The sequence below is a fragment of the Choloepus didactylus genome, chromosome 11 (assembly GCF_015220235.1).
Source record: "Choloepus didactylus isolate mChoDid1 chromosome 11, mChoDid1.pri, whole genome shotgun sequence".
NCBI classification, from domain to species: Eukaryota; Metazoa; Chordata; class Mammalia; order Pilosa; family Megalonychidae; genus Choloepus; species Choloepus didactylus.
The window spans coordinates 32,585,421-32,605,497 of record NC_051317.1 but is presented as its reverse complement, the minus strand read 5'-3'; positions in this window follow the sequence as shown (position 1 = coordinate 32,605,497).

Genomic DNA, 20,077 nt, shown 5'->3' with positions numbered 1-20,077 from the left:
TCTAGAGTCCCTCCCCTCAGTTAAAAAATCAAGTAAGCACCAAAATCTGGGAGATGAACCTGCCTGGGAAGGCAAGTCAAGTCCCTCCTATTGTAATCCAGTACAGGAGGGACCTGCCTTTGCTCCAGGCAGAAACACTATTCCCTTAAACAGGAGGACATGAAAGGTATTCAACCTCTCATCCAAAAATTCCTAAAAGCAGGACTTCTCATCCCCTCCAGGTCCTCCTGCAACACTCCCACTCTGCCTGTTGAAAAGCCAAATGGGTCCTGTGGGGTTGGTGCAAGATCTTAGGGCCACAAACCAATTTGTCATTCCCCTCCACCCTGTGGTACCTTACCTTACACCCTCCTCAGTAGACTCCTGAGCTCCATCCACCCTGTGGTATTCAGTTCTTGAGTTAAAAGATGCTTTTTTTGTATACATTTACACCCAAATTCTCAGTTCCTATTTGCCTTTGGATGGCAAGGGCCTGGGGATAAAACCCCCACACAGCTCACATGAATAGTCCTACCCTGAGGGTTCAGGGACAGGCCTCAACTTTTTGGGAATGCACTTGCACAGGACCTAGCCTTCCTGCATTTGGAGTCTAGCTCCTTCCTACAGCATGTGGATGATTGGTTAATATGCAGTCCTACAAGGAAAACATCCTTCAGGGACACCGTTATCACCCTTAATTTCCTAGCCAATGGAGGATATCCAGTTCTACCACTAATTTCTTTATTTTGGGTTTGTCCTCACCCCAGGGGAGCACTCTTTGTCATCCAAAAGAGTCCAGGCTATACTCTTGGTGCCTCCCCTTGGAACTAAGAAACAATCGAGAGCCTTCCTGAGAATGGCAGGATATTGCAGAATCTGGATACCCTGATTTGGAGAAATTGCAGCACTCTATATGGTGCCATTGGGAGACTAGATAATGACCCTTTAGAGTGGGGAGCAAAGCAACCACTGCTTTCACCACCCTCAAGAGCGCTGTCACCAGACTGCCTGCCTGGGCCTGCCAAACTTAGATAAGCCCTTTTACATATATGTAACTCAACAGAAAGGAGTAGCATTGGGAGTCTTAGTACAGAAGCTTGGAAACATTCCCCGACCTGTGGCATACTTTTCAAAGCCATTAGATGTCACAGCTTAGGGATGGCTGCCCTGCCTCAGAGTAGTAGGGGCCACTGCCTTACTTACAGAATAAGCCACCAAGTCAGACACATTCTAGAGGCAAGAGGATATCAGTGGCTTTCAAACAACAGACTCTTAAAATATCAGGCCCTTTTAGACATCCCAGAAGTTCAAACCCAAGTCTGTACCACCTTGAAACTGGCTACTCTGTTGCCTATAAATCCAGACCAAGAGAATGTACCCTCAAGCACTCATGCATCTGAAAGACCAGCCTCTAAATAACCCAGAGTTAGAATGGTTTACAAATGGATGGAATTTTATAAAATAAGAAATGAGGAAGGCAGGATATGCTATAGTTTTTCCTGCAAGAAGTCATAGAGGCAAAGCCTCTACCCCCTGGGAACTTGGCTCAAAAGGCTGAGCTCAAACCCCTCACAAGGGATTTAACATTAGCAGCTTGAAAAAAGTTAATCTTTATACTGACACTAAGTATGCCTTTCTTGTGCTGTGTGCTCACTCAGCTATCTGGAAAGAAAAAGGGCTTCTCACTAATGATAAATCCCCTATCAAACACAGACAAGAAATTCTCAACCTGCTAGGAACTGTATTGCTCTCCCAAGAAGTTGAAGAAATTCACTGTTCGGGGCACCAAAGATCTGGCTCTCTGATGGCCAAAGGGAATGAGAAGGCAGACCAAGCCCCTAAAGTGGCCACCCAAAACCTAATCTTAGTGCTGACATTAGTTCCTGGTCTCTCTCTTCCTGCTATCACTCCTGTTTATACCCAGGAGGAAGAAAATCTAGCAAAAAAAATCAGGGTATACATATGAGGCAAGTGGATGGCTTACTAAAGAAGGAAGTTTTCCTGCCTAGTGAAGTTCAGTAGAAATTTCTCCAAGGCCTCCACCAAGCTACTTATCTAGGCAGAGATGCTCTCACCACCCTAGCACAAAAAATACTTCATGGGAAAAATTTAGCCAAAACCATTTAGAAAGTTACTCAAAGTTGTGCTTTCTGTGCCATTAACAACCCAAAGTCCAGCAACCTTGCCCAGCCACCAACCCTAACACCCCCAGTTCGATGGTGAGAAACATACCCAGGAGAAGACTGGCAGGTCAACTTCACCCATATGCCATCTTGCTAAAGATTCAAATACCTGCTAGTCTGTGTGGATACCTTTGCAGGCTGGTTAGAAGCCTCTACTACTCAAACAGAAACAGTTTACGCCAACTCTAAACTGCTTCTTAAAGAAATCAATCCTGCATTGAAAGTGAACAGGATCGAAAAGGGTTGTTTGAAGGCATATATCCCACAGATAAGCATCACAAATATAGATAGGTGCTTGCATGTTATACTTCTAAAGTATGACACTGGTACAGAGAGTTGACAAAAGAATGGTATAAGGGAAAAGTCTACCTATTGTATATTAGGGACTATATTTAATAGGAATACCTTACTAGTACTACACAAATACTAGGGACAAATGATTAAGGGCTGAAAAGAGCTATGGGGTGTTTTGGGTCATGAGAATTGTTTAAAATGGAGAGTGATGAGAACTGTACAGCTAAGTGATGATAATGTGTGATATGGATGGATTATTGTGGACAGAACATGTGCTATGTGAACTTAGGAACCCCCTACTTTATAATTCAAGCTCTTGACCTTGAGACCTGCTGCTGTGAAACTTATGGTTGTAAAGGGTAGGCTAAGCCCACCTATAATTATGCCTAGGAGTCACCTCCACAAAACCTCTTTTGTTGCTCAAATGTGAACTTTCCCTCTCTAAGGACAACTCTGCAAATAAATTCATCACCCCTCCCTGATATGGGACATGACCCCCGGCCCCCAGGTGAATGAGTCTACCTGGTATACATAGGATATGAATACTGGGAATGAGCCTGACCCTTGCCTTGAGGGGTTGAGAATGCCTTTTTGACTAAAAGAGGGACGAGGAAGACAACAAAATAAGGTTTCAGTGGCTAAGAGATTTTAAATAGAGTTGAGAGGCTGTCTTGGAGACACCTATGCACACTTTAACTAGATATGTCAAATGGCCACAGTCTGATAAGCACAAGTCAACAGTAATCCCCAAAACCCTAAAGAATACCCAGATTCCTATCTGAGACTATAAAATTTCACTCACTAGGTTTATTCTTCAGGAACGTAAAACCTCCAGAGAACTCCTATTCCAGTTAAATTCCCAAAGCTAGAGGAAATAGCCTTGTGATGGTTAGGTTCATGTGTCAACTTGGCCAGGTGATGGTGCCCAGGTGTCTGGTCAAGAAAGCACTGGCCTAACCATTACTGCAAGGATATTTGTGGCTGGTTAATAAACCAGAAGGCTGGTTTATCATATCATCAGTCAACTGGCGGCAGCTGTGACTGATTACATCAATGAAGGGCGTGTATTCCACAATGAGAGAATAAAATCAGCTGGATTTAATCCAATCAGTTGAAGACTTTTAAGTGAGACAGATAGAGGACCTTCACTTCTTCAGCTGACCAGCAAAGTGTTTCCTGAGTTCATCAAAGTTGCCAGTTCATTGCCTGAGGAGTTCATTGAACATCTTCATTGGAGCTGCCAGTCTGCTAACTCCCCCATGGAATTTGGACTCATGCATACCCACAGTTGCATGAGACACCTTTATGAATCTTATATTTATAGATATCTCTTCTTGATTCTGTTTCCCTAGAGAACCTAACTAATACAAGCCTCTTCAAGAACATCAACCAGATGCATCCCTTTTTTGAATAATGTCAACATCCCTTTTCAACATGAACAAGTTAGGGTGGTCACTGCATAGACACACCTGAACATCAGGAAAGTGAGTAAACTAGAGGAAAGGGTAGCAACAGACAAGATGGAATTTAACAAAGGATTATGAATACTGAATCTATACAATTTTCTTTTTCTTAGTTGCTAGGGTATTAGAATAGCTAGAAGGAGAGAACTGAAATTGTGGAACTGTAACCTATAGCATTTTTTGAAATTTGCTGTGCAGCTACTTGTTAAATTTTACTTTGAAAGTTATTACCTTTTTGCATATATGTTAAATTTCACAAAAAGGAAATACCTGAAACTATGGAACTGTAAGCCCATAACATTCTTTGAAATTTGCTTTCTAACTACTTGTTAAATTTTGCTTGGGAAGTTATCACTCTATGTATATATGTTATATTCCACAATAAGAAAAATATGATTAAAAAAAGAAATTATTCCTAGATTTGGGTTGCCTGTTTCCATCCAAGGAAAAAATGTTCCAGGCTTTGTTAGCCATATAACACAAGCCATATAATTCTTGGCATACAATATCACCTCCATCGTGCCTGGAGACCGCAATCTTCTAGGAAATTAGGAAGAGCCAACTGAATGTTAAAATGAACATTAGCAAAGTTATGTCAAGAAACCCACATACCATGTGTACCAAACGTTCTCTTGTACTCCTCAGAATGCACTTGGCACCAAAGGAGCCCCTCCAGCTGAGACCCTTTGAAATAATGTATGGGAGACCATTTTTAACCCAGGAATTAGTGTAGATCCTGAACTCAATAATCTAACCAAGTACTTCATGTCCCTAGGAGCCACGCAGAAGCTTATAAAAGAACCAGAGGCCCAATTTCTTCCTGCCCCAGAGCCACATTTAACCCCTTCTAAGGTAAAACCAGGAGACTCTGTCTTAATCAAAATCTGGCAGGAAACCAGGCCCAGCTCCCAGCTGGAGCTCAAATGGAAAGGACCTTACTCTGCAATTCTTGTTACTCCCACAGCAGTAATATCAGTGGAATGTCCAGTTGGATTCACCTGCCCAGGGTCAAGGTCCCCAGCTAGGATTCTACAGACCCTCCTGAGCAAAAAGAATCCTACAGCTGTCAGATGGTAGATGGATTAAAACTCCTATTAAAGAAGCAGAGCTAAGTATCGTAAGCTCTCTCCCTCCCCCCTCAGCTTTTTTAAAATTCAATTTTATTGAGATATATTCACATACCATACAATCATCCAAAATATACAATCAGTTGTTCACAGTACCATCATATAGTTGTGCATTCATCACCCCAGTCTATTTTTTGGACATTTTCCTTGTACCAGAAAAAGTGAAAATAAGAGTAGAAAATAAAAGTAAAGAAGAACACCCAAAACAACCCCCCAGACTATTTTTCATTCATTTTTTGTCCCCATTTTTCTACTCATCCATCCATACACTGGATGAAGGGAGTGTGATCCATAAGGCTTTCACAATCACACTGTCACCTCTTGTAAGTTACATTGCTATACAATCATCTTCAAGAATCAAGGCTATGGGGTTGCAGTTTGATAGTTTAAGGTATTTACTTCTAGCTATTCCAATGTACTAAAACCTAAAAAGTGTTATTTATATAGTGCATAAGAATGCCCACCAGAGTAACCTCTCAATTCCAATTGGAAACTCTCAGCCACTGAAACTTTATTTCATTTCATTTTGCATCCCCTTTTGGTCAAGAAGATGTGCTCAATCCCAAGATGTCAGGTCCAGATTCATCCCTGAGAGTCATATCCCGCATTGGCAGGGAGATTTACACTCCTGGGAGTTAGGTCCCATGTAGGGGGAAGGGCAGTGAGTTCACCCACTGAGTTGCCTTAGCTAGAGAGAGAGAGAGAGGGCCACATCTGAACAACAAAGAGGTACTCAGGGGGAGACACTTAGGCCCAGTTATAGCAGGTTTAGCCTCTCCTTTGCAGTAATGAGCTTCATAACGGCAAGTCCCATGATAGACAGCTGAGCACATCAAACCACCAGTCCTCAGTGTTTGTGAGAACATCAGGTGAGGAAACCCAATACCTCTGCATTTTCTCCCAGCTCCTCAGGGAGGTCCTGCATATGTTTTTATTCTCTGTCCAAATTATTTTCAGATGTGTCACTATTATCACACTAATATATGCAAACCTAACACATCTCACTTCCTATTAAAAGTCCCATGTAATTATGGCATTTGAATGAACTGTGAGTTAAATTGTTTAGGAAATATAAATCTTGCACCAACTGAACATCTCTTCCCTTGGTCTCACATGCAATTTGAAGCTTTAAAACACAGTCAGTATTTTCTTTTACCCTTTGGCCTGATTTTCCCTAGTCCTAACCACATGTGCTTCATTCTTATATCTAGTTGAAGTCTGGATACTTTTTCAGCTTTTTTTAACAGTTGCTATATGTGCTAATACTGACCTTCATATCTGCCGAGTTCTAGCTCTGAGTTTCAGGTGTCACACAGATACCCAATGTTCCAGGGATTGATCAGGTTATTCACAAAGGGATCAGCATCTCAGAATCTGGAGATAGCCATTACAATTCAATGATAGATGTGACTGCTATAAGAGCTTACAATCTAGGGAACATTTCAATAACCATTCCTCTGATAAGCTCTGCTCTAAGGTTCAATTCTGAGTTTACACATTTTATTTAGTCCTTATTGGTGAGGCATTATAGTGTTTGCCTTTGTCTGTGGTGTACTTCACTCAAAATGCTGTCTGCAGGATCCATTCACCTCATTGCATGTCTCACAGCTTCACTTCTTCTCTCAATTGCTCAGTATTCCATTGTATGCACACACCACAGTCCACCATTCTGTTCCTCAGTCAGTGTACCCTTAGGCCACCTCCACCCATTGCAAATCATGTATACTCTCTCCATAAACACCAGTGTGCAAATGTCCATTCGTGTCCCTGCTCTCAGATCCTCCAATTAAATGCCCCCTAATCAGGTTGCAGGACCTTATGGCAACCACATACTTAGCTTTGTGTGGAACCACCCCACTGTCCTCCAGAAAGGGTTATACCATTCTGCCTCCTAACCAACAGTAAATATGTACATCCCCCTCTCTTCATGTTTTCTTCAGAACTTTTATCCCTGTTTATAATTTTCCATATAGTTTTATAGAGCTATATTCACATACCATATAATTATCCACAGTATACAATCAGTTGTTCATGGTATCATCAAACAGTTGTGCATTTATCACAAATAGTCAGCACTTGAACATACTGATTACTAAGAAAAAAATTTTTAACAAATAATTAAAAAGATAACAAAAAGAAAAATAAAGCATCATACAATACAATATAATAGTAGGGTCAGACAACAACATCACTACCAAGAATCCCATACCCCTTTCTTATATCCCCCTCTCATACACATTTAGCTTTGGTATATTGCCTTTGTTACATTTAATGGAAGCATATTACAATGTTACTGTTGACTATAGAATCCAGTTTGCTTTTATTATATTTTTTCCTCACTACCATCCCCTTTCCAACACTCTGCATAGTTGACATTCATTTGTTCTCTCACATGCAAGAACAGGTTTTTATTTGTACATTTAGACACAATCATTGACCTCTCCAGTTTTTGCTAAGTTAAACAGTCCCTTTCTTTATCTTCTATCTTTACCTCAGGTGTCATACATACGCCTAGCCCACTTCTTTCAGGTTTACTCATGTACATCTTTGTTCAGTGTAGTTACAATATTGTGCTGCCATCACACAGTACTATGCTATTTCTGGATCTATACACTCAAGCCTACTGAACATTCTGTAGTCATTCAGCATTGAATGCCCCATCTCTACCTTCTTTCTATCTCCTGGTAGCCTGTGTTATCAGCTTTTAACTCTCAAAGTTTGCTCATTAATGTTAGTTCATATTAGTGAGACCATACAGTATTTGTACTTTTGTTTCTGGCTAACTTTACTCAACATAATGTCCTCAAGTTTCATCCATGTCTTTGTTCTATCTTACAGCTTCATAATATTCCATCATGTGTATGTATCACAGTTTGTTTATCTACTCATCTGTTGATGGACATTTGAGCTGTTTCCATCTCTTGGCTATTGTGAATAATGCCATGATAAACATCAGTTTAAAAATGTCCATTTCTGTCTTAATTTCAGTTCTTCTGTGTATATACCTAGTAACAGAATAGCTGGGTCATATGGCAAATCTGTACTTAGTTTCCTGAGGAACCGCCACACTGTCTTCCAGAGTGGTTGCACCATTCTACATTCCCACCAACAATGAATAAATGTGCCTCTTTTTCCACATCCTCTCCAGCACTTGCAATTTTCTGTTTTTTTGGATAATGGCCATTCTGGTAGGTGTGAGATGATATCTCACTGTGGTTTAGACTTGCATTTCCCTAACAGCCAGTGAAGTTGAGCATTTTTTTCATACGTTTTTGAGCCATTTGTATTTCCTCTTCAGAAAAATGTCTGTCCATGTCTTTTGCCCATTTTTTTAATTGGGTTGTTTGTCTTACTGTTGTTGAGTTGTTGGATCAGTTTATATATTCAGGATATTAAACCCTTATCTGACATGTAGTTTCCAAATATTGTCTCCCATTGTGTCGGCTGCCTTTTTACTTTTCTAAAAAAGTCCTTTGATGTACAAAAGTGTTTGATTTTGAGGAGATCCCATTTGTCTATTTGTGCTTTGGTGGCTTGCACATTGGGTTTAAGGTCTAGTAAACCACCTACTATCACAAGATCTTTAAGATATTGCCCAACCTTTTCTTCTAAGAGTCTTATGGTCTTAGCACTTATGTTTAGGTCTTTGATCCATTTCAAGTTAATTTTTGTATAAGGTGTGAGATAGGGGTCCTCTTTCATTCTTTTGGAAATAGATATCCAGTTTTCCAAACACTTTTTATTGAAGAGGTTGCTCTGTCCCAGTTGCTGTGGCTTGACTGCCTTGTCAAAGATCAATTGTCCATAGATGTGAGAGTGTATTTCTGAACACTCAATTCAATTCCATTGGTCGGTATCTCCGTCCTTATGCTGGTACCATGATGTTTTGAGCACTGTAGCTTTGTAATATGCTTCAGTCAAGTAGTGTGGGACCTCCCACTTCATTCCTCTTTCTCAAGATATTTTTGGCTATTCGGGACAACTTGCCCTTCCAGATAAATTTGTAATTGGTTTTCTATTTCTGCAAAGTAAGTTGTTGGGATTTTAATTGGCATTGCATTGAATCTATAAATCAGCTTAGGTAGAATTGATATCTTAATTATATATTTTCTTCCATTCCAAGAACACAGTATGTGCTTCAATTTTTTTAGGTCCTGTTCAATTTCTTTTAGCAGTTTCTTGTAGTTTTCTTTGTATAGGTCTTTTGTGGTCTTTGTTAAGTTTATTCCTAAATAGTTGATTCTTTTGGTTGGTATTGTAAATGGAATTTTTTCTTAATTTCTTCCTCTTGTTGCACATTACTTGTGTATAAGAACACTACAGATTTTTGCTTGTTGATCTTGTAGCCTGCCACTTTCCTGTATTCATTGATTAGTTCTAACAACTTTGCTGTAGATTTTTCTGGAGTTTCTACATATAGAATAATGTCATCTGCAAAGAGTGGAAGTTTAACTTCTTCCTCTCCAATTTGGATCCCTTTTATTTCTTTTTCTTGCCTAATTGCTCTAGCTAGAACTTCCAGCAAAATGTTGAATAACTATAGTGACAGTGGACATCCCTATCTTGTTCCTGATCTTAGAGGGAAAGCTTTCCATCTCTCTTCATTGAGTATGTTAGCTGTGGGTTTCTCATATACTGCCTTTATCATATTGAGAAAATTCCCTTTGATTCCTATCTTTGAAGTGTTTGCATCAAGAAAGGATGTTGAATTTTGTCAAATGTTTTGGATCAGTTTATATGATCAGACTATCATGTGGTTCTTCTGCTTGGATTTATTGATGTGGTGTAATACATTAATTGATTTTTCTTGTATTGAACCATGAACACCTGGTCATGGTGTATAATTTTTTTAATGTGCTGCTGGATTTGATTTGCGAGTATTATGTTGAGGATTTTTGCATCTATATTCAATAAAGAGATTGGTCTATAATTTTATTTTGTAGTATCTTTATCTGATTTGGTATTAGGGTGATGCTGGCTTCATAGAATTACTTGGATAGCTTTCCCTCCTCTTCAATTTTTTTGAAGAGTTTGACCAGGATTGGTACTAATTCTTTCTTGAATGCTTGGTAAAATTCACATGTGAAGCCATCTGGTCCTGGGGCTTTTGGGGGGATATTTTTGATGACTGACTCAATCTCTTTACTTGTTGTTGGTTTGTTGAGGTCATCTATTTCTTCTTAGGTCAATGTTGGTTGTTTATGTTTTTCTAGGATGTTGTCCATTTCATTTAAGTTGTCTAGTTTATTAGCATATTGTTGCTCATAGTATCTTCTCATTGTCTCCTTTATTTCTGCAGTGTGAGTAGTCATGTTTCCTTTCCCATTGCTGATTGCATTTATTTGTATCTCTCTCTCTCTCTCTCTCTCTCTCTCTCTCTCTCGATAGCCTACTAGGGGTTCCATCAATTTTGTTATTTTCTCTAAGAACCAACTTCTGGTTTTCTTGATTCTCTCTATTTTTTTTTTTTTTTTTACTTTTCTCAGTTTCATTTATTTCTGCTCTAATTTTTGTTATTTCTTTCCTTCTGTTTGCTTTGGGGTTAGTTTACTTTGGGGTTAGTTTCTTCTCTAGTTCCTCAAGGTGGAAGGTTAATTCCTCAATTTTAGCTGTCTCTTCTCTTCTAATACAGTCATTTAGGGCAACAAATTTCCCTCCCAGCACCACCTTTGCTGCATCCCATAAGTTTTGATATATTGTGTTTTTATTGTCATTTGCCTTGAGGTATTAACTAATCTCTCTTGTCATTTATTCCTTTACCCACTGGTTTTCTAAGAGTGTGCTGTTTAGTCTCCATAGATCTGTGAATTTTAAAACCTTCTGCCTGTTATTTATCTCTGACTTCATTCCATTATGATTGGAGAAACTGTTTTTTATAACATCAATATTTTTAAATTTGTTGAGACTTGCTTTGTGACCCAACATGTGGTCTATCCTTGGGAATGTTCCACGAGCACTTGAGAAAAATATGTATTCTGTTGTTGTGGGTTGTAATGTTCTATAAATGTCTGTCAAGTCTAGTTCAATTATTGTACAATTCAACATCTCCATTTCCTTACTGATCTTCTGTCTAGATGTTCTATCCATTGATGAGAGTTGTGTATTGAAGTCTCCAACTATTTCTGTAGAGTTATCTACTTTTGCTTTCAGTGTTCTCACTGTTTGCTTCATGAATTTTTGGGCAATCTGGCTTGGTGCATAAATATTTATGATTGTTATGTTTTCTTGATGAATTGACCCTTTGTTAATATATAGTGTACTTCTTTGTCTCTTTTAATTGTTTTACTTTTGAAGTCTATTTTTTCTGATTTAATGTAGGTACTCCTGCTTTTTTCTGGTTACTGTTTGCATGAAATATCTTTTTCCAACCTTTCACTTTCAGCCTATTTTTGTCCTTGTGTTTAAAGTGGGTTTCTTGTAGACAACATATAGATGGGACCTGTTTTTTTAATCCATTCACCAGTCTATCTTTTTATTGGGGAGTTTGATCCATTAACATTTATTATTATTACTGTAAGGGCAGTACTTTCTTCTACCATTTTGTCTTTAGTATTTCTTGTAGCACCAGTCTCTTATTCACAAACTCTCTCAGTGTCTCTTTGACTGAAAATATTTTAATCTTTCCCTCATATTTGAAGGACAGCTTTGCCAGATATAGAATTCTGGGTTGGCAGTTCTTCTCTTTCAGTATCTTAAATACATCATAACACTGTCTTATTGCCTCCATGGTTTCTGTGGAGAAATCTGTACATAGTCTTATTGAGCTTCCCTTGTATATGATGGATTGCTTTTCTCTTGCTGCTTTCAGAATTCACTCTTTGTCTTTGACACTGGACAATCTGATCAGTAAGTGTCTTGGAGTAGGTCTATTGGGATTTATTCTGTTTGGAGTATGCTGTACTTCTTGAATCTGTAATTTTCTTTCTTTCATAAGAGTTGGGAAATTTTCAGTGAATATTTCTTCTATTATTCTTTCTTCCCCTTTTCCCTTCTCTTCTTCCTCTCAGACACCCATAACAGGTATATTTGTGCACTTCATGTTGTCACTCAGCTCCTTAAGACCTTGCTTGTATTTTTCCATTCTTTTCACCATCTGTTCTTTCATGTGTATGAATTCAGATGTCTGGTCTTCAAATTCACTGATCCTTTCTTCTGCCTGTTCAAATCTACTGTTGTATCCCTCCATTGTTTTTTTTTTTTTTTTCATCTCCTTCAGTCCCATAAGTTCTGCCTTTTTTTTCCAAGTTTATGAATTCTTCTTTCTGGTCATCCAATGTCTTCCTCATATCCTTCATCTCTTTTGCTATATCTTCCCTCAGTTCATTTACTTATTTTTTTTAGTTGATTTAGGAGCTTTGTTGAACATCTTTAATTAGTTCTTCCTTCAGTTCATTGAATTGATTTAGCATTAGTTGCCTCAATGCCTGTATCTTGATTGAACTATTAGTTTGTTCCTTTGGCTGGTCCATATTTTTGTGTTTCCTAGTATGGCTCATTTCTTGAGCTGCCTAGGCATCTGACGTTCTTGATTAGTTTATTCTCAAACTTTTTTCACTCTTTTACCTAGGGTTTTCTTGTTGGTTGACATTGTTCTCTAACTTTTGGTGTTCAGCTCAGCTCATTCTAGGCCTCTAACTTAGGTTCTGTTTAGTTGACTGGAATTTGTCACCTCTTGTTTTTCTATTTTTTGCCCTGCCTCTAGGTAGCCTTTTTGTGTGAGGGTCTCCTCAGATATGGTCAAACCCAGTCAGGTTTTCCCAATCCTGAGAGGCCCAGGTCTCAGGAGGAGGGTATGGAGTTTCCTTGAGAATGAGACCTTCCTATGAGGCCCTAGACTCTGTGCTTCTCCTATGCTGTCCAGCAGGTGGCGCTTGCCAGCCTGCAGCACCCCCAACTGTGTGAGGAGGTATGGACTCTTTAGTTCTCCCAGTGACCCTGACCCTGTAGGGGGCATGACTAACTGAAGCTTGTTTCTGAATTTCATCCCCTGGGGTCTGAGTTCCCTAAAGGAGGGCTGCCACTGGAGCTGAGCCACACCCCCCTTTTCTTGGTGAAGTTATGGTCCTTAGCAAATTTTCTCCCTCACTAGACTTATTGCTTTGTCTCTCAGAGTCATCTTAGCTCTGCTCTTGTCCTGGCCCAAATTGCAAGTCATTGAGGCTTTCTGTAATGGGCTACTTAGAATAGTTATTTTTTTAAAAAAGAGAAAAAGATACAAAAAAGAAAAATGAAAAAGAAGGGCCCAGTATAGACTATATAAAGAAAAGCCTTTTAATTCAGTCCTTGCTCTTCTGATGGACTACTGAAATGCAGAAAAACAAGGAGTTGGAGAGCAATTGAGGAACAATCAAGAAACCAGAAAAAAACAGCTTTTCAGAGAAGGGCTCTGCCCTCCCTCTGGATTTGCATACGTGCCTTATTTTGTTTGAGCCCAGCCCTTCTCCATAGTATGTTCAACCCCAACTACAAAAGTCTCTGTTTTTTTGTTTGTTTGTTTCTTTGTTTTTGCTAGCCCTATCTTCTCTCCACTGTGCTGACTGCTCTCAGATTCTCCAGTGTCTGGTCTTGGTTTATTTATGGTTGGAGTTTTTGTTCAGCAGTCTGAGTTTTTTAATCAGTTCTGCAACTGCAGTTCTCCCTCCTAGTTCCCAGCACTGATGGCCCCTCCTCCTTCAGGATTGTGCCTAGCAGGGAGGGGCATGGGCCCCCTGGCTGCAAGAACTTACAGATTTCGCTGATCTCAGCTGCTCTATGTGCTCATGAGTCTTGTAAGACATGTGTCCAAACTCAGATTCCTCTGCATTGTCCATTCCACACAGTTCCTGGCTATCTACCAGATGCCCCAGAAGAGTAACTAAAACCCACACCTCACTACTCTGCCATCTTACCCAGCTTTTGGTTTTTAAGTTAACCACTCAAGTGAAATTCAAGAGACTATATGGGACCTTTGGTAGCAATCTCAATAAATTAAAAACAATGCTGGAAGTGACTCAAATCCTTTTCCACATTTACCTAATCTAACTACTTAGAACTTCCCTTTTATGAGTCCTTTAATTCCTTTTCTTCTCCTTCTTATGTTTGGCCCATGTATATTTAGCCTACTTGTCAATTTTTTTTCCAACAGACTGCAAGCATCTCACACTAAGCTCATGCTCACCTACAAATATCAAGCTGCTCCAGATCAGGACCAGCCTACTCCCACCCTTACTAGAAGAGAGAAAGAGTTTTACATCCTTGCAGGCAGGGTCTATCATTCTTAAAACAGCAGCAGGAAGTTTCAGAATCAGATCTTCACCCCTCGGCACCCCCTTAAGATTAAGGGTGTTCAACTCTTTCAGGGGGAAATTGAGGCAGGATAGAATAGGGCCTCAAGGCTCTGGTCTCTGGTCTTCTATTCAGTTTCAAAAGAGTTAATGCAGACCCACAAACTTCTCATCAGGCAAAAATTTCCCCTAAAGCTCTGAAGCCTCCCAAAACCATAAAGGCTTTTAAAATCATGGGCCCAAAACAAATTCTTAGTTAATGACAGTAAGCATGGGGTCATAAAAGTTGTCAAACATCTGCCCAAATACAAATTTTAGGTACATGAGGGCAGATTACAAGTTCTGATAAGCTATCTCCTCTTAAAACAACGAAGACACCTGGTGTTCAAATGTTGAGATAAGACAATCACTTTCCTATATAACAATCCAACCCACTCCCATTCAGCATGTGCTTCTCCCTTGAACACATCCACATTGTCTCTTTAATATGTGTTCTTTCTCTTTTCTTTAATAAATTTTACTACTTATTCCTACTGGCCCCTCTCATCTGAATTCTTTTCACGGTGAAGGTCCCAAACCTGGAAGAGGGTTCTGCCTAGCACTGTTGCCAGCAGCGTGCCAGTTACACTCTCACATGTGTTCTTAATAAATTTTCTACCTGCGTTCTCAAAAAAAAAAAAAATTGCTGCCTATGGCTTCAGTATATCCTTATAAACAATGGGCCACACTGCCTTACCCCTTCCAGATATAAACACAGTAAAAAGGAATCCTAAAATAAAGACAATAAAGAGTATGAAGATGTACTGTTTCATATGGTAACTGCAGAGATTGTCAATAATCAGCTGGACATAAATAATTTCTAAGATATTTTCTGCCTGTGGTCAGATATTATTTTTATGCTTGAATGAGTCATAACATGTAGATAATGTTAATTGAAATCAGGGACTCCATTCTTGTCTTTATAATAAAGCAAAGAATTGCTTGAATAGACATTGATCGAGCAGAAAAAACTCTGGGACATCTCAAAAAATGGCAGAATTTATGTACTATTATATCATTCCTCATGCCCAAATTTTGGACATCTGTCACTTGTGTAGAAAATCCATTTGCAATCTCCCAAATTTGCTAAAACATAAAGAACACATCTATCCTAATATGTTGAAATACAGCAAATCAAGGCAAAAATGAACAATAAGAAAGGGTATTAAGTATAGATTAAAATATGTGTCTGCTTGAAATTTGCTTATTGAGGAGCTGATGAGACTCCTGACTAGGCAATTTCAGTGGTACTCACTGAGCTACAAGGTCATCTGTGACATTTAGCTGAAGCCTTGGGAAAAGGGGAATGAGAATTTTGAAAGGAATAGAATGTACTCCTTCCCAAATGGAAAGACACACATTCTCCCGATAAAAGGTTTTTTGTTTTGTTTTGTTTTGAAGGAACAAGAGGTGTTTACATGCATGCCTTCTGACTGTGGAACATGAGCCCCAGGCATGATTTAATAGCTCCTAGTCAGATACGCTCAATCACAAGGTTCATTTTATTATTAAAACTGAACATACTTTTTCTCTGACAAGTCCCCATTTCTACTCTACCATGAGAGAACAAAATTTTATTGGTTATAATATTAAGAAAGATTCACTAACTTTTCCAGGTACTCTGATTTAAACAGTCTCCTGTGGGGATAAATGTTCAGTCATATCTGAAATTCATTTAACTCAGATCTGGGGGATGAGCGCTCTGAAAATCCCCAGCCCTCAGGGCTCTGCAGCAGCAGCCCAGCTGGGACCTCATCTAGCGCAGGGCTTGTCTGTGGCCAAGGTGTGGCTGGATCCCACCTGTCATGGTGCCAGGGCCCAGCCCGCGGTGGCTCTCCCCCATGTCTGCCAAAACAAACTCCCAGAGATTCCATCCTTTGGGCCCAGATGTTATCAGAGTACAGCCTGGCCTGAGCACTGTATAGTAATGTCTTTAGTGTATTGCAATTAGGTAATTACAAAGCAAGGACATGTTATCGCTAAAGAGCATAAATCCATGGTAACTGTATTTTTATGAGTGCTATGTTATTAATCAATATTCCCTACTTCAGTAGCTGAAAGATGTTTAAATTTAAATTCTCATTAAAGAACTTGGCAGTGTAGACTCTCATCCATAGAAGAAATGAAAACGTATATCTCTAAAATTTATAATTATAGATACAATACAAATATAGGACATTGCATGCTATTTTTCTTCAATTAATATCAGCATTTTTACTTCATAATTTCTTCTCAATTCAAAAGGACACATAAAAGATGCAAAAAGGGACATTCTGATTTTTTTTTTTTTTGAGAATTCCACTCTCCCAGTTCTTAAAAACGGTTATTTGAGCTTTTTAAATAAAACTAAACATAATAGAAAACAAGAAAATAAATTTAAAATAACAAAAATCTGTTTAATTGAGGAAAAAATAAAAAGAGAACAATTGGAAACACTTAATTCATTGAACCACGTAGTTGAACACAGGACTGAGCGTTGAACGTCCTGGGAAGTTTGTCGGATCCTGTAACCCCCACACCCTGCTGAGGTCAAACGCTGAGCATGGAAACAGCGCCCTGACCACGGTGGGTGAGCAGCAGGGAGCCGCAGGCTCTGATCAGCGCTCCCGACCCCACACTGCTGGGTGAGCCAGCTCCACACGGGCAGCCGTGGACCCAGGAAGGGGACCAAAGTCACAGGCTAGATTTCGATGAATGGTTTATCAGCTAAATATTATTTGACAAATCCCAAAATGGATATAATTCTGTTTATAGTTTTTTGTGAGGATTAAATGGTACAATAAGCAAATATCTCTGGAAGGTGGCAGAATAATTAAAAGCTAAGACACATGCATTGACATAAATTCTCTGGAATAGAATTCATAGAAAAAATATTATTAAATGGGATCTCATAAGCAATTAACTTTAACTGATCTGAGACTCTCCAAAATGAGCACGGTCTTCCTCAGGACAGGAGACCCACTCTAGTGAGGGGGGCCTTCCATCTCCCGGGACACGGGTCTGGGTGATTTCCATGCTGCCAAATCCAGTCATCCTTTCTCAGTCCTCTCGTTAGGTTCCTTCTGCAGGTTTGATGGCTTTACCTCCTTCATTTAGAGCTAAGATCTGTTCCCAGTTAGTGCTTGTAGAGTTTGGTAAATGCAGAGCTTCCATTGTTTTAAATGTATACAGCCAGTTGCTCCAGCACCAATTGTGGAAAAGATTGTTATTTCCCTATCATTCTACCTAAGCATCACTGCTGAAAATCAGTCGATGTTAGAGGCATGCCGTCATAAATTTCTTCAAAAACCACAGCTAAGAATTTGATTTGGAATGCATCAAATCCATGGGGGAAAAAATGCCATTTTAACATGTTGATTATTCTAATCCATGAACATCTATATTTTTCCATTTATTATGCCTTTTAATTTCCTTCAGCAATGTTTTACAGTCGTCAGTACAGGTTTGCACAGCTTTCATCACATTTCTTTGTATTTTATTTGAAATGTTAAACTACCATCAAATATTAGTTTGACAAAAATGAAAATCAATTTAAAAATCTAAAAATACATTATTTTTCCTCTGCTGCCTGCTCTTCAAAACAAATCCACTGAAGTGAAATCTGGAATTATTAAGGAGCCAATGAAGAATAAATACAGGTTTACAATTTTCCGTATAGAAATTGCCTGCCAATACAACATGTTCTTTTTTGTTAACATTTGCTATGTTTAATCTTCACAAAATCCCTAAGAATGACATAGTATTACAAATATTGTTCCCATTTTACTGGTGCAGAAAATTTAGTCTCAATTATATCATTGAACCAAGAATACCTCAGTGATTCATATTTTCTCTCTTTCTCTTTTTTTTCTCTCTCTCTCACTGTCTCTCTCTGTAGGTATATATATAGTGTGTGTATGCATGGTGCATGTATATGAAGATTTTGGCTTATAAATGTTTTCTCTACATTGTAATAAACATGAAAATGAGTCTGTCTTAGGAGTGATACAAAAACTAGTATAGCAGATACGTTCTTTGTATGGCTTTTTGTCTTATAATTAACACTCCTAATGGGTAACAGTCAGCCTGTAAGATTCTCTTGTAAAGATATTAGAATAGCTCTGTACAAAAATAAATGATTAGAAATGCCTTTTTTTGTGATGGCAATGCACAGAGGAATGATAAAGAAAAACATTAACTTAATATAAATCTGTTCCTGTTCATGTTATTATCTTTAAAAACAGGGAAAAACTCAAGATTTCTAGATTATCAAAATAGCAGACAATATGACTCAGACTTTTTTCATAAAATGTGTCTTTTTCTCTCAACGATTCTCTTCATTTATCTCTCTTGGAAAAATCAGAAGTCATAACGTATCACCTTATGCAAATATGGAACATTAAAATAGTTTCTTTAGTACTTCAAAGCAGAGCTCAAGTGTGTGTATGAACATAGAAGAGACTTGTAACAGCAGGGATTCCGGGTCCGTTTAATCCACATCCTAGAATAAGAAAAAAAAAATGTTTGGCAGAGCTGTTATAGAGCCTCACTTTGTTCCTCCTTCGTGTCCTGTAAGACAATTTTTCTTTGTTGCCACCCCTCTTTTCTTCCTTTAATTACTCTTCAACTTCTTGAAGTTTATATCCACCCCTTCATAAAAGTAACATTGTCATCCAAATGGATCTTCTCTTGTTCTCAGAAGTGACCTCATCATCCACGGAGACAGTGGAGGAGATTGCCTTCTTTCTCTTTTACATTTGCTGTGTCAACATGTCCAATTTTTTATGCTCTTATTTTGACCCTCCCAGCTCAAATGCCAAAGTCCTTTTCTCTTTCTCCATTGAGTAGCACCTCATGACCGATTCAGAACAGTCTTGACTGGGTATAAGATTCTACCACATCACATGGGAAAGAGTTAATCAAAGACATAGGGTCACTGAAATTATTCAGCAAAGAATCTTCTTTTTTGTCTGGGGTGCAAATCAGCAATTACAAGCACTGATCACACCCTCCAAACACTGAATTTTTATTTTGTCTCAAACCCTGAAGATTGAACATTCCTCAAGTACTGAAGTGATTTTGGAATTTGCCTTTCATATGCAGCATTTTGCAGTATCCTCTCCCAATAAACTCTATAAGCTCGGCAGTCTTGGAAAGCTCTAAGATTCAGATCACAGATAATCATCTAATTTTGGAATTGGACAGCAAATCAATCAGCACATCATAGATTATGCTCACAGGTCTTCCTTCTTAGTTTCTTTGGGGGCATGCTTCATCAGGAATTCCAGTATGGATGGTTTGTGAGTCTGGTTATTGAAGTATATTTCTTGAGGTGGTTCTTGTGTTCACAGGAGACATAGACATCTTTGGTACTGGAGTCCATCCTGGCCATTTCTCTTACTAAGATTCTCATTTTCAGTCCACAGAATAACTGTGCCCAGAGCAACTGAAAATTTTAATGAGTAGGCCAGTAAGTTGATGTGCCTGTTTTTGAAATTATTTTAATGAAACCATCAAAAGCTTAAATTTCAGTTTCCACAGTCTTATTTAAAAGAAAACCTTTGCAATCAAAAATTATAAAATATCTAATTAAAGCTCCAAAGTCCTACCCATGAATGATATATTTACTAATTCAGAACATGGGATGAACACAATACTCTTTGATAAGTGAATAACATGCATAAACAATGAAATATTTCTTTCATCTAATTTTCCTGTTGTAGAGTGCTAAATTGGGGCCAAAGTGTGGG